Below are 15,584 nucleotides of genomic sequence, written 5' to 3' on the forward strand. Positions count from 1 at the left end.
ATATACAGCACATGTCCTTGAGAAGCATTCCTTTTGCATTATCTACTCATTCTTTGTTTGGTTAAAACTTCATGTTTCATCATGCATCATCACTTTTGATATTTAGCTTGAGCCCAGATTAGTAGATAGAATAAATATTTCCTCCAACATAACTTGGAAAAATAAATAATTTTACATAGTTTTATTTGGAGAAATAAAGCACAGTGTACATTATTCCCAAAGCAGTGAAAATAAAATCTCTGTGTACCTTCGTGTTCTCAGAGGGTATTAAGAATGCCAAAGCTATTTTTAAGGGCATGTATAACTAAATGCCTTTGAATACAGCTCAGAAATTCTAAAAGTTCTGGTCTACTAAGAAAAACTATTCTCAGGCACAAAACCTGGTGAACTTCCTCAGAGAGAAGAATTTTTATAGGTGAGGAATGTTAAAATGGCAAAAATGTGACCTCAATATGATGCCATTTTTCACCTTTGTAATTACATTTCAAAAAGTGACAGCTTTTAGAAGCTACTTCTATACCATTTTGAAAGGTCAAATTTTCTTAGCATAAGTAGCATATTCCAATAGAATCTGAGTTTACAAAATACATAAATTAGGAAATGATTATTTACACTGCAAATGATTCACTGTGGGGGTTCCTTTAAGACCCTGCTAGGAATTTGTGGTAATTGTTTATAGTTAATTAACTACTTCATAGAAAAACTAAAGGGAATAGAGACCCTTCAATCTGGAGATCAACCAGAAATAAAGAATTAAATATTTTGGGAATCTGGAGAAACCTAAAAGATCAGGTATAAAACATTCTATTTGGGGGATAAGGAGGTAAGAAAAAGTAAATTAGTCACCCTGTGTCATCCAGCTAGTTACCTGCATGGGCAAAACAAAAACTCAGCTTTTTAGATCCACTGTCTAAAAGTCCATCCATTATACCCAAACCACTAGATATGGTTTAGTTTGCAAAAATATGATCCCAAAAATCTTTTCAGTAAGCTGTCTATTGCAGAGTGAAGATTATTGATTTATTCTTAACTATAAATAAAGAATTGTCAGTCTTATCACGTTTTATCAGATCAAAATCTAGGGACAGAGAGTTGAACAGAAAGGATGCATAAATGTTATCTGACAGCTTAGCATTAAAGCCCCTCTTCTAAAAACACAAAAATTAAATGATTGGAAAAACTGAGAGATGGTGCAAGGAATGCTATAGACCATTTTCTAGTTGACCCCTTGTGTTGCAGGATGGTTCTCCAGGAAATAAACCTCAGATTGACTTTAGTGTTCAAGATGTTTTAGGGAGTATCCTTTGAATCCACTCATGGAAGAGTGGAGGAAGAAGAAAGACCAGGTTGTAAAAGATGTCAAGCTACAATACAGACAAGCCAAGAGCCTCAAGTGAGCAAACAAGGAACTGTATGATTAAAATATTAATAGTCCCCAGAGTTGTCCCTTCTGAGGCTAAAATGTTGGAGATATCTTTGTCTCCATCAGTCACTAGATGTGGGCCAGACTGGGAAGGGCATGGCCTTGGGCAGAGGGTCTCGTAGCCACTGAGGGACCCCTGAAGGAGCTGACAGGTGAAGGCTGACACTACCAGCAGCTGGGGTAACATACTTTCCCTCTAAGAGGGATCTGGGCAGCAGCACATCTCCATGACTGTCAACCCTCAAACTCACAATTTCATGCATAATCTTTGAAGATTGTTAAAACTAGGTTCAAGTCTCTGCTTCCTCCTTACTAGCAATATGAGTTTGGACAATTCATCAAAGCGCTCTGAGTCTCAGTTTCCTTATCTTTAAAGCAAGGCAAATAATGCTTCTCTCCTAGAATTACCTAAGTTCCCTGAGTAGCCCATAAAAGGTGGTCAATTAAGGGTACCTATTATGAATGTAATTTACTGATTATTCTCTTAATGGAGAAGACGGTGTTTTCTTTACAAAAGTTTCTTCCTAATACCCATCTCTTGGAAGAAATATTACAGACTCATGTGGGCTAGAATAGCTTTGACCTGGGATAATAAAAATTATTTTAGGATCTTAAAATTATAAAACAGAACCACAAGGTCTTAAGAATTTAAGAATATATGTATATATGAACAGTTGCTATATCTAACAAATTTCATGATCCCCAATGACTGTGTATGGTAGGCATCCTTATTTTATCCATTTTGCAGGTGAAGAGATAAATTTAGTTAGATTAAGCTATTTGTCCATATCAGTTTCAGTCTAAAGTCCCAAATGTGATACACTGTACTTCCTGGTTAAGAATGGAGGACTTACCAAATCTTTGAATGGGTATTTATTAAAAATATCTCATCAAACATTCAAATGCCAATTGCTTTATTTAAAACTTTTTGTTTTGTATCAGTTGAGTTTCTTCTTTTCTAGGTTTAAGTTCTAATTAGTTTGAAAATCATAAATAGTTATAGGAGATAACTATAATCTCAGATGTTATATGTACCTCTCCTAGGACCCCATTCTATTTTTATTAACTGTATATATATTTTTTCATATATTTCATTTAACTACACATTTATGTTGATATTCACACAATTCACTTCTAAAGAACCAGTCACACTTCTCTTGTAGACATTGTCATCTATTCCATATAATTCTAAGTACTTTGCCTATTTTATTTACCACCATATCACATAAGCTTGGGACTACACATGGCTGGCACATAATAGACAGTTAATAAATTAATAACCATTTTCACTTGTGTATAGGTGTGTCTCTGCAACTAGATCTTCAGTTCCCTAAAGGCAATGACCATATTGCTCCAACACCTAGGCTGATGCCTTGAATATAATAAATGTTCAATGGTACTAATTTTATGATTGAAGGCCTGAGGAACTATGTTATACTACCTTCTAATATCAATAATGTCTACTCAAATACAACATTTAATAAGAGACAGTATTCAGTAGAATGGTAGATGGTCTTTAACCACGTCTCTACAGATGCCTCATGGGAGCTAAAAAGAAATATTAGGTGATGGGTTTTAGCCAAACTTCCTCAATAAATGATATAAAATGATATGGAAACACTGTATTTTTTAAAGTTCCAATTAACTTAAAATAAAAGCACAAAAGTAAAATAAATGTAAGTTAATGAAATGCTCAACTTTTCTTACTTTTGAGTTTGTTCTGTTCTGTTTCATATTTTCAAATATATTATTAGTTTTGATTGTGGTGTACACCTAATTGACTCTTTACATTTCTTTGTGATGTTCTTTAGATAGACTGATATTTTTTTTCCTGCTCTGGTTGTTGCTCTATGTATTTGGGGAACCTGAGTTAGGCTACTAAAAATATACATCTTTTATTTTTTTGAAGATAAATGACATTATCACATAGAAGTTGAGCAAAGACTAAAAAACATGGGAAATTACAGGAAGAAATAGTTCTATATTGTTTTTAAAATATTAGAGCCTTTAACCCTGTTTTAAAATAGAAATGTACCTAGATACTCCTATTTAGTAATTCATTATTTAAAATAAACAAAACAATTGAGCAAAATACTGAAGCAAGTAGACCAAATAATAAGCAAATAGGAATAAAGGGCCCATTTTAAAGATTGATGAGTGATGAGGTAATTTTAATATTTATGATGTTTCAACAAGATAGAGATTTTCAAATTTAAACTTTAAGAAATAGTTGAAAGAAAGAAAGTAGTTATGGGGTCCTGTGATAAATGTTTTACCAGAAAATAAGTGGAGCATAGAGGAGCCTTTGAAGTAGGCATGAAATGAGCAAATATTCCTGAAAAAGGATAGAATAATTTATATATAATAATAAAAGAGAAAAAATAAGAGGGGTATGAAGATCAATGACTTGTTTTGCACTGAAATCTTGACACTGCAGCAGCACTTAAAAGCTATTATTGTAAAAAATTTGCAACCATGCTCTGCTACTACATAGAGTGGTATTTGGGCATTTAGAATAAGAGTGGAAAACGATACTAGATACCATTTACTGAGCTTCATCTTATAAAATTTTCACCACAGCCATGTAACCAATTTACAGATAAGGAACATGAGGGGCAGAATGATTAACAGAATCCCCATAGTTTGAGAACAGATGAGTAAGAATTGTATACCACTTATGACAACAAGACCAACATCTGGATGACTTTGTATTTCAGGCCAAGGAGTCCCCACTCAATTCTTTAAGAATCAAGAAGCCATTTCAGGTTTTTAAGCAGGTTCTAGTGTTCCCTTATCAGTTGTTGTGCCCTATTACGATTTGGAGTAGCTTAATTATCAAAACATCTTTCCAGAATAATCTCTTAAAATAAGATATGAACATTTTCACTTCCCAAATCAATATACTTGGAAGGTTTAGAAGAAAAAGAACAACTCTTCAATCGTCTTTCTGCTGAAACCACCATTATTTTATTAAAAACATTTGTCCTAGGAAGCCCCCTTCTTTTGTCTTTCTGTGGTCTATCATTTTTATCCATATTCACTTAAAAGCCCAAGACATTACTAGATATCATGGTACTACTCATGGTATTGACTAAGTCCTCCTTTTGTGTCCTATGTCAATTCAAAGTAATGTCTTAATTATATAGAGTCAATATTGCATCATAAAAATGTACAAACAAAATATTTACTCCTAAATAGTTTATTTTAAAATCAATAAAATATGAATTTATTATAAAATAAAGTTATTTAAAATAATTAAACTTATTAACATAAATAATTATATTAGTATATGTTATCATAAAGCTATTCTCTTCAACAGACAATGGAGGACAGAATTCCAGATGAACATGTGGACTCCAGGCCCCCCAATAATTAAGTGGGAAATACAGTCCCACAATTACAGCTAAAGTCATACTCAAGAGTTTGTAGTTTCTCGTTTGGCATCTGAATTTCATAACAGAAACTAATTCTGTTTATCCAAAAGTATACATTTTTTGTGAGCATATAGCAGGGAATGGATAGGAATCGAGGACTTCAGGATACAGCCTAGCTCCATATAAGTCCTTGATTTGCATTTGTGCATTTGCCTACAACTAGATTACCTACTTCCACTTCCAATCACCCAGATTTACCCTCCCCATGGAAACATCGAAAAATGTGCAAAATATGTGGGAAAAAAAAAAAGGTCACTCAAGACTCTGGACATCAGGCAACAAATGACAGTGATCCCTTAGAGAAAAGAAACAACTGAGGTTGAATCCTATGGTTGTCTTCTAATTACTGCCTGTTTTGAATTTTCACACAAAGATGGGAAGCCCAGGCAGAACCAGGATGTCTCTGAGCCAAGGAGACAAGTGAGAATTCTGAGAAGCTAAGGAACCATCTGCTTACAAGGGCCTAACCCTGCAGAACGCTCTCATAAGACCTGGGCCTTGCACTTTGATGACTCAGAATCTTCACTGAGGCTTGGAATTCTAATCTCTGACCTATGGAGTGTTATTGTGTCAATCTTGGGAAACAATGTTGTTACTTTCAAAAGTGGACAACAGAGCTAGTTCCCCCTTCTTTCCTCTCTGGGCCAGACTTTTTGGCCTCCATTTTAAGATTTCCCCCACATAAGAAGAACATACAAGTGCTGGGTAACCAAAACAGCAATTGACCCCACAAGCATGGAATAAATATAGCAAGCACTCTTGAATGATTGCAATGTGGAATCTTTTTGGCTCCAGGGACTGGTTTCATGGAAGTCAATTTTTCCACAGATCACGTGAGGGAGGGTGTGGGGATGTGGAGGAGTGAGGTGGGAGGCGGAGCTCCCAGCCTTGGCTGGGAGTGATGGGAGGGGAGTGGCTGTAAATACAGATGCAGCTTTGCTCCTTAGCCCACTCCTAAGTTTCATGGAAGACAATTTTTCCTGGGAAGAGGGAGTGGGTGGAGCTGTGCAGTCTGGTCCCTAACAGGCCACTGACCTGCACCAGGGGTTGGAGACTGCAGCCTTACGACACCACCATGAAATAAGTATTATTATCATATTTGGTTCTACAGAGCAGAAACAAAACATTTAGAGAAGTCAAATAACCTCTATGCATGTACTGAATGGTGATGTAAGGATTTGATGAAGTATAACTCCTCAAGTTGGGCTGTTATCCATTGTATATACCATACATACCATCTCTCAAGCAACTGCAGGATTGGTTACGCAGTTGACCAGGGGAAGGAGTGTGGCTACATCAGTTCAAACACATCTTTATCCCTGGAAAAACAGTTCAAAAATAAGTGAAAGACAACTTTCCTATTAGTATTTTTAACCCTTACAGCACTTGATCCAATGTCTTACATGTACTGCATACCTATAAATTTTTCCACAATTGTTTTAAAATTCCGAATGCACGGTAATCTACGAAAGACAAAATAATTGAGACAGAATAATTTCTTATTCTTAAAAGAATCCTCTTCTTCAATTAACAGTCAATGAAACATTCTGATCCTCCAAACTTTACCAGGATAAAACCTTAGGAACAAGTTTAAAATTATGAAATCATCGATATTTCGTTTTCAAGACCAGTGGAATTTCAGCCTGAGGAAAAAACGCAATGCTGAATAGCTTTGGAATGTGATTTAGGGCACTTAAACCACTTAAATCAACGCTGAATATCACTAGCATTGCAGAGAAAGAAAAACACGCAGCTGGTAGAGTCAAAATACGAGGACTAGATGATAAAGGAACTCCTCACAGATGAATAGCAAGGGCCACCTAGTCCTGGTGTGACAATCAAAAGGGATATTGTGGTGCAGAGCAAGCCCCTACAGGTTAATGAAAGGGACAGAAAAACCTGGAGGGGAAAGGGTAGCTGAACAGACAAAAAGGTTGAGTGATAAAATGTAGAGAAATACAGAGAGGGCAGCATATCTCTCTAGGAGGCCACACAAAAGATGGCTAGTAGACACTTGATCACAGTCTATAACTTCAAGTTAAAAATATAAATGAAGTAAGGTAGTTATTCGCAATCTCTGAAAATAGTAGAGAAAAGATCAGTGCTCTAGAACTAAAGAAAATGTACTTTGAACTTATATTTTGAGGGCAAAGGTTTTTCAGTACTTTGAACAATTGGACAATAGACTTAACTACCAAGAGAAGCCTCTGAGTAGATATTACTAGAGACAACCTATAAAAGGTGAGAGAAGACATCAGCCAGACCCAAGGTCTAAGTTGTTATCACAGTGGTAGGAGAGGTTGAGAGTGCCTTTTTGCAAATAACAAAGATTCTATAATTTTTTAAAAAGAATTTCAAATATTGTGTCTCCTTGATCAAATGTAGTAAATCCTTTGGTGTCATTTGAAGACTACTAGGTCACAAAACAAGTTTAAATGTAAATGGAAGTGAATAATACGTGATCATGCATTGGGTATTAAATGCATTTATAGAGGATGCTACATAATGGATTGGGTATAGTGAAGGCTAACTCTCTGTAGATTCAGTAAGCATATATTTGGTTTATTATTGCTCCTTAGAACACATATTAATCAGCCACATTAATGTAATAATATAACTGGACACCTCTCTATACTCCCACCTGTTCATTATCTACCCTGTCTTGAAATATTTAGTGCTTTTGTATTTTTCTGGGTTAAAAAAATACACAAGAACTCAGCTGAATTCTACTTACTTGCTAACACATGTACTGGCAATTTCACACAAGTTCTATAAGCACAGTGGATTGCAAAATATTTTAACTAGAAATGAGTGAATTGAAATGTCCTTCACTTGTTTACTCAACCTCAAACAGAATGCATGTAGATGAAGTTCAGTTATGTGAAGAAGACTTCATATCCATTCTTATTTCCTTTAGGCAGGGAACTTGGCCTTTGGAGAATTTGTACAAATCCAATGTATGCTGTTTATAAGAGAGTTCCCAATCTTTATTTCGTTTTCTTAAAACTAACCAAAGACAAAATCAATGCTTATAGAAGCACAATTCACAATTGCAAAGATGTAGAAGCAACCCAAGTGCCCATCAGTACATGCGTGGATTAATAAAATGTGGTATATGTATACCATGAAGTACTACTCAGTCACAAAAACAATGGTGATATAACACTCCTTATCCTGGATAGAGCTGGAGCCCATTCTAAGTGAAGTATCACAAGAATAGAAAAACAAGCACCACATGTACTCACCATTAAATTGGTATTAACTGATCAACACTTATGTGCACATATAGTAATAACATTCATCAGATGTCAGGCAGGTGGGAAGGAAGGGGGGGCTGAGTATATTCACAACTAATGGGTGTGGTGCGCACCATCTGGGGGATGGACACACTGGTAGCTCTGACTCAGGTGGGGCAAAGGCAATATATGTAACCTAACATGTGTACCCCCATAATATTCTGAAATAAAAAAACCAAAAACTAAATCACCTTCATCCTTCTGCAGTTTTGGAAATTATCCCTTGCTCTATCTATTAAGCACCTACTTAAAATTTTATACTTACTGTAACCTATACACAATGATAAGTTAGAAAAACAATTAATTTTCTATATGCAAGATATGTAACATCTAAATTAATTTTAAGAATAATGATATGAGTAAATTACTGTTTTCTCAATTTCACAACTGAAGAATTTGATGCTAAGAGAAGTTTATAACTTGCCTTGCATCTTACAGCTATGAGAATAGCAGGGTCAGAACTAGAATTCATGTCTTTCTCATAACCAATGTTCATGCTTTTTAATACCCTGTTATACTGTCTCATATTTGTGCTATAAACACTTATAATCCCTATGAAAGGAAATGCATTTGACTATGTTCCATCTCTATTAAGGTAGCAATCTTCTTTTGAAATCAGGAACAATTTGTCGGTGATCTCCATATCCCAGTATAATATTTGACATATAGTACAAAATAAACAATTGATGAATAAATGGTCACTGCTATGGTTTGAATGTTTTTGGTTCACTCCAAAAGTACGTGTTGGAAGCAATCTGCAGTGCAACAGGGTTTGGAGATGGGGCCTAATGGAAGGTGTTTAGGTCACAAGGGTTCTGTCCTTATGAATGGACTAATGCTGCTATAGAAAGGGCTTACAGGAGTGAGTTCACTCTCTTCTGCTTTTTTGCCATTTGAAGAGGCAGCAAGAAGGCCCTCACCAGATGCCAGTGTCTTGATCTTAGACTTTTCAACCTCTAGAACTGTGAGAAATAAATTTCTGTTCTTTATAAATTACCCAGTCTCAGGTATTTTGTTGCAGCACACAAACAGACTTAAGACAGTCAGTAAAGACCTGAATAGAAATTTTATTTTCCTTTCATAATACAACAGGTAAAACTTCACTTCCTTGTGATTATGATATGCCTTGTCCTTTCTTAAAGTCTCTGTCTCTGTTTTAACTGCGACCTTCTCCCTAACCTTGACCTTATCTTTTATGTCTTGCCACAAGATTGTATAATAGAATAATGGCTTTGGAGGCCAAAAGTTATGATTTCAAATCCCAATTCCTTAGGGCCTTTGTGGAACTTGTTAGATTTCTAAACTCTGAGGAAAAAAAAAACTTTCTAATGTAAAAAATAAATGAGGGTGTAGATGCAGGTGTTATTGTGATGATTAGATGCTTGAAAACAATGCAAACAGTAGGCACTCAATAATAGGTAGTAGCTTATTACTAAAATAATCTTAATTATATATATCCCACCATGAGAAATATCCAATTTAACAAATGTCAGGAAATGTATATATATTAGTATATGATACCGCCATGGATAAAGGTCTAGTCTGAATTTTTGCTGGAGTTAGATGTTGATCCAATAATTAAAGATACCAGGTCTCTGTTCTCAAGTGGTTTCAAGTGTAACGAGGAAGACTGACAATGTAAAAAAATAATTATAGGACAATATGTTACATTAATTGTGTGAACAGAGTGTTACGGGAACACAGAGAAAGGAACAATTAACCGTCCAAGGTTAGAGTAACCTCAGGTAAGATAATTTAGAGGAACAATTAATAAAATACCCATAATTTTCCAAAGAACAGATAATATCTCTTGTGAGCTCATTAGACAAAGAAAATACTAAAAGTTCAGAATTTTCCATGAGCTAGAACATAACTAGCTTTCACTGTAACATAAGGCCTAGAAGCACAAGGACATTTTCTTTAGTATTAATTTTGTATTAATTTTATAATGTAATTTATAGGCAAACAAGGTCTCAGGTGCACAAGCCAAAATTCATGAAAAAGATTGCTGAACCAGCAAAATGAAATGCCAACATTGCTGATTTAAAAAACACCAAACTCCTTATCAAAGCACAATGACTTTCCACACTTTTGAGAATGGATCCTATGAATCTTAATTTTATAAAATATCTCAAATTGTGGCTTGGTGTCACCACTCATTTTTATTTGAATTCTCATGTAAAAATAAAGTCAATGTAACTGTTATCAAAGAGAGAAAAGGGAGAAGTTTTCCTATGCACGGGAGGCCAAATTTCAAATATCTTAACAGCATAAGCAAGTGGTATGAGAATGTCACTAGAATTCAGTGTGTTTACATAGAGGTACTCAACTCTTTCTGCGTTTATCTTTTGTGGCTTTAAAGAGAATTGCATCAAATTAAACAAATGTCTAAAGAGTATTGAGGAAAATTTTATTTTTCTTCCAAATTTTAAATCATGGAAAGATAATTATAAAAAAGAAATAAGTCTTTGAAACCCATAGCATGTACAACATCAAGAGTGAACCCTGAAAAAAACGATGGACTTTGAGTGATTATGATGTGACATTGTAGGTTCAAGGATAACAAATACAACACTCCTGTTGGAGGCATTGCTAATGGGAGAGGCTATGCATGCATAGGCACAAGGGTATATAGCAAATATCTGTCCCTTCCTCTTAATTTTGAGATGAACCTACCACTGCTCTAAAAAATGAAATCTTAAAAATTTAAGAAAAGTCTTGGTATCTTTCCTTTCTCATCTTTCTGCCTGTTTTCTTAACTTTGAAATAAAGTGGTTTGACCAACATTCTGTCACCAGTCATATTGTTTGCTTTTGAAGAACGATGGTGGCACCTTCTAAATTACAGATTAAGAGAGCATGATGATAGAATAATTTTTTTAAAAAATTTCAAACTATTATGGGAGTACAAATGCTTTTGGTTACAAGGATCACTTTTGTAATGCTTGAGTCAGGGTTATAAGTGTGCCCATTACCCATCAGTGTTTATTGTACCCATTAGGTAGCTTTCTTCCCTTCCCCTCCTTCCCACTCCCCCTTGATTGGTTTCCATTGAGTTATACTTCCCTCTATGCACATGTGTGCTCATCATTTAGTTCCGATTTAATAATGGGAACATGTGGTGGTTGTTTTTCCATTCTTTAGATATTCCACTTAGAATAATGGTTTCCATTTCCACCCATATTGTTACAAAAGACATTAAGTTATCCTTCTTTATGGATGAGTAGTATTCCATGGTATTCATATACCACATTTTGTTAATCCACTCATGAATCAATGGGCATTTGGGTTGATTCCACATCTTTGCTTTTGTGAATTTTTTTAAAAAACTGTTTGATTATTTGATCTTTCCCACAAATTGAGTGATAAAGTTATTTTTTATATATATTGAATTGACATAGATAATTTGTTTTAAAATGCAAATGCAACTATATGAGCATAACCTAGAAGAATTATTGAAACTATTCACAAACTGCTATTTTTTTATTTTGTTTTTACTTTTTAAAATTAGTTTTATTATTTGATTTCTTTTGTATTTCCATATGGCCAATATGTCTAAAACAAGATAGGTGAGATTTTTGAAAGGAATTATAGTTTTTAAAAATTTACTTTTATTTGTATACATTCACAGAGCACAAGTGCAATTTTGTGACATTCATATATTGCATTGTGTCCAAGTCAGAGCCTTCAGTGTATTCATCACTGCAGTAAGGCACATTGTACAAACCAAGCAACTTGCCATAATTTATCCCCCTCCCACTCTTCCACCCCACAAGTCTCTATTGAGAAATCATTCTACACTCTACTTCCATGTGTACACATTATTTAGTTCCTGCTTGTAACTGAGAACATGCAACATTTGTCTTTCTGTGTCTTAGTTGTTACCCTTAAGATAATGGCCTCCAGTTCCATCTATGTTACTGCAAAAGATGTGATTTCATTCTATGTTATGCTGAGTAGTATTCCATTGTGTACATATACATTTTTATTATCCAATCATTCACCGATGGACACTTAGGTCAATTTTATATCTTTACCGTTGTGAATAGTGCTGCGATAAACATGAGGTCTGTCCAGAAAGTATACATCCATGTAATATGAAAAATAGAGACATTTATTGAAGATGATACAAGATACAAGAAACATTGTACATAGGACAATGACACTTCAGTCCCCTTCAAAGTAGGCACCTTGGGACCTCACACAGTTCTCTCAGTGTCTCTTAACCTAACCTGCACATGTCCAACATTCTCAGGTGTTCTGCTTGTTGCAGGCCTTCCAGAACATAGATCACTTTCAACAGATTCTCGACCATCTTTGAGGCATTTGTGCCACACTTTTATTTGTGCTGCCCTCATTGCATCACCCCCAAAAGCCTTCTGAATTGTCTGAATGGTTTCCATGGAGGAATGTTCAAGCTTAATGCAATTGATGCAGATTCGTCATTTTCCTCGCTCAGTCATTTTGAATGTGTTGGCCACACAGTGCACATGCTCACTCAATGGCATCTAGTGCCCCACTGAATAATGCAGAGAAGTCGTCATTGTTTATGCAGGCACATTCCAGTCCACTCTCCTTGGCTGCCAGGTTACATTCATGTTGCGCAAACTATTCTTGTTATATTAACAATGGCTAGATACTTTCTGTACCGACCTCATACAAGTGCAAGTGTAGGTATCTTTTTTATGTATTAATTTATTTTCCTTTGTGTAGATACTCAGTAATGGGATTGCTGGATCACATGGTAGTTCTATTTTTAGTTCTCTGAGAAATCTGCATACTATTTTCCATAGAAGTTGCACTGATTTACATTCCCACAAACAGTGTATGAGTTCCCTTTTCTCCACATCCTAACCAATATCTGTTACTTTTTGTCTTTTTTATAATGGCCATTTTGATTGGTGTAATGTGATATCTCATTGAGGTTTTAATTTTCATTTTTCTGATGCTTAGTGATAGTGAACATATTTCATATGTTTCTTGGCCATTTTTTGTCTTCTTTTGAAAAATGTCTGTGTTCTTAGCTCACTTTTTAATGGGGTTATTTGGGTGGTTTTATTACAAAATAAACAAACAAACAAACAAACAAAACTCAATGAGACTTTTAAAAAATTCTCATATAGAATAAGTAAGTAAAAATGGCAGGAGTAGACCCAAGGCACTTGGTTTTTAATGTTAATCTAACCCTACCTCAGTCTCATAGTCTACTGTGGCTATGTAAAACCTATCAGGACTCTGAATTTGACTTTAAAATCAACTCTTCATTAAACAACTGAAATAGAGATAAGACTTCTTGCCACAAAAAGCTCACACATACAGCCTTTATTTGATTTTCATAACTTTTTTATTTGTTGAGTTTTTTGAATTCCTGGTAAATTCTGGATATTAGTCCCCTATTAGATCTATAGCTTGCAAATATTTTCTCCCATTTCACAGGTTGTCTATTCATTCTATTGATTCTTTCTTTTCCTGTGCAAAAGATTGTAGTTTCGTTAAGTACCATTTGTCTATTTTTGTTTTTGTTATCTGTGTTTTTTGGGTCCTAATATGAATTCTTTGCCTAGCCCAATGTCCAGAAGAATTTTCCCTAGGTTTTCTTCTAGTAGTGTTATAGTTTCCAGTCTTCTATTAAAATCTTTACTCCATCTTGAGTGAGATTTATATATGGTGCAAGATAAGGATCCACTTTCATTCTTTTGCATATGACAATCCAATTTTTCCAGCACCATTTATTGAAAAGAGTGTCATTTCCCCAGTGTATGTTCTTGTTGACTTTGTGAAAGATAAGTTTGCTGGATATGGCTTGATGTCTGCGTTCTCTCTATTCTTTCCCTTTGATCTGTCCATTTTTATAGCAGTTCCATGCTGTTTGGTTAGTATAGTCTTGTAGTATAATTTGAAGGTAGGCAACGGGATGCTTCCAATTTTTTGTTTGTTTTGTTCTGTTTGTTTTTCTCAAGCTTACTTTGGCTATTTGGGCTCTAGAGTTACATAATGATCTTTAGAAATGTTTTTTCTATTTCTATGAAAAATAGTATTGTTATTTTGATAGGGATTACATTGAACCTGTAAATTGCTTTGGGCAGTATAGTCATTTTAACAATATTAATTGTTCTGGTTCATGAGCAAGGGCTATTTCCATTTGTTTGTTTCAGTTGTTTTAATTTTAATAGCTACTAATTATTAAATGCTCATTATTTACTAGGTATTGCTATTATCTTTACATATATTATTTCATTTTTTTCCACAAGAAAACTTATGAGTATTATAATTGTTTCTATTATAAGATGACGAAATTTAGATTCAGAGAATGAGAGTAACTTGCCAAGGACATAGAACAAATTCATGTCCCAGGCAGAATTTTCACTTGAGTTTTCTTGATTCTATACCTCCAATCCCTTCTCTTAATCATGGCCTTCAGGTATAGCATGAATAGCTTATTATTCTTTATAATTCTGTATTGTTTGGATGTTGTCCTAAGAGCTTATTATACTTGTGGACTGTAAAAAATAATAGATATTTCTAATTGTGAGCCATTTAAATTGGTGATAACACATGTATACTAACTCCATGAAGGCAGAGATTCAGTCTGGTGCTACCACCACTGTTTCCACAATAAGTAACAGACACCTAGAATGTAGTGAACCCATAATAGGCACATAATATATACATTTGCCAAATCATTGAATTTTAGTGGACTAACAAAAACAACAACAAAGAAAGTATAATAAAATTTACTCACCTTCTACTTTACGGTATTCATGCAGGGGTAAAGATAAGCATGGGTTTATAAGTACAATCCAAATTACCTTAATAACACGGCAATAAAATTTAATCACTATTGCCTATGGAGGATGTGTCCTCCAGTGACTGATGACTAGGGCTGTACTTCCATTTAAGCATATTAATTGAACACTCTACACCTAATAGTGACTCAGAAGTCTGTATTTTCCTGAATGGGTGGTTTTATTACAAAACAAACAAACAAACAAACAAAACCCAATGGGACTGTTTAAAAAGTTCTCATGTAGAATAAGGGAGTAAAAAGCAGGAGTAGACCCAAGGCACTTGGTTTTTAATGTTAATCTAACCCTACCTCAGTCTCATAGTCTACTGTTGCTACGTAGAACCTATCAGGACTCTGAATTTGACTTTAAAATCAACTCTTCATTAAACAACTGAAATAGAGATAAGACTTCTTGCCACAAAAAGCTCACACATACAGCCTTTATTTGATTTTCATAACTTATACAAAATTGTTATCAAAGAACCTGGCTTTGGTCTCAGATTTCCATGAGTCAATTTATTCCCTCCACCAAAGTCTATGGATCAAAATTTTCTGTTTTACAAATTAGAGCTACACAATATTCCTTATGAAGTTTTATCTTATAGCAATCCTACTCCTACAGTACAATGAGACACTCCTTTTTCC

The sequence above is a fragment of the Eulemur rufifrons genome, chromosome 7, assembly GCF_041146395.1.
Source record: "Eulemur rufifrons isolate Redbay chromosome 7, OSU_ERuf_1, whole genome shotgun sequence".
NCBI lineage: Eukaryota > Metazoa > Chordata > Mammalia > Primates > Lemuridae > Eulemur > Eulemur rufifrons.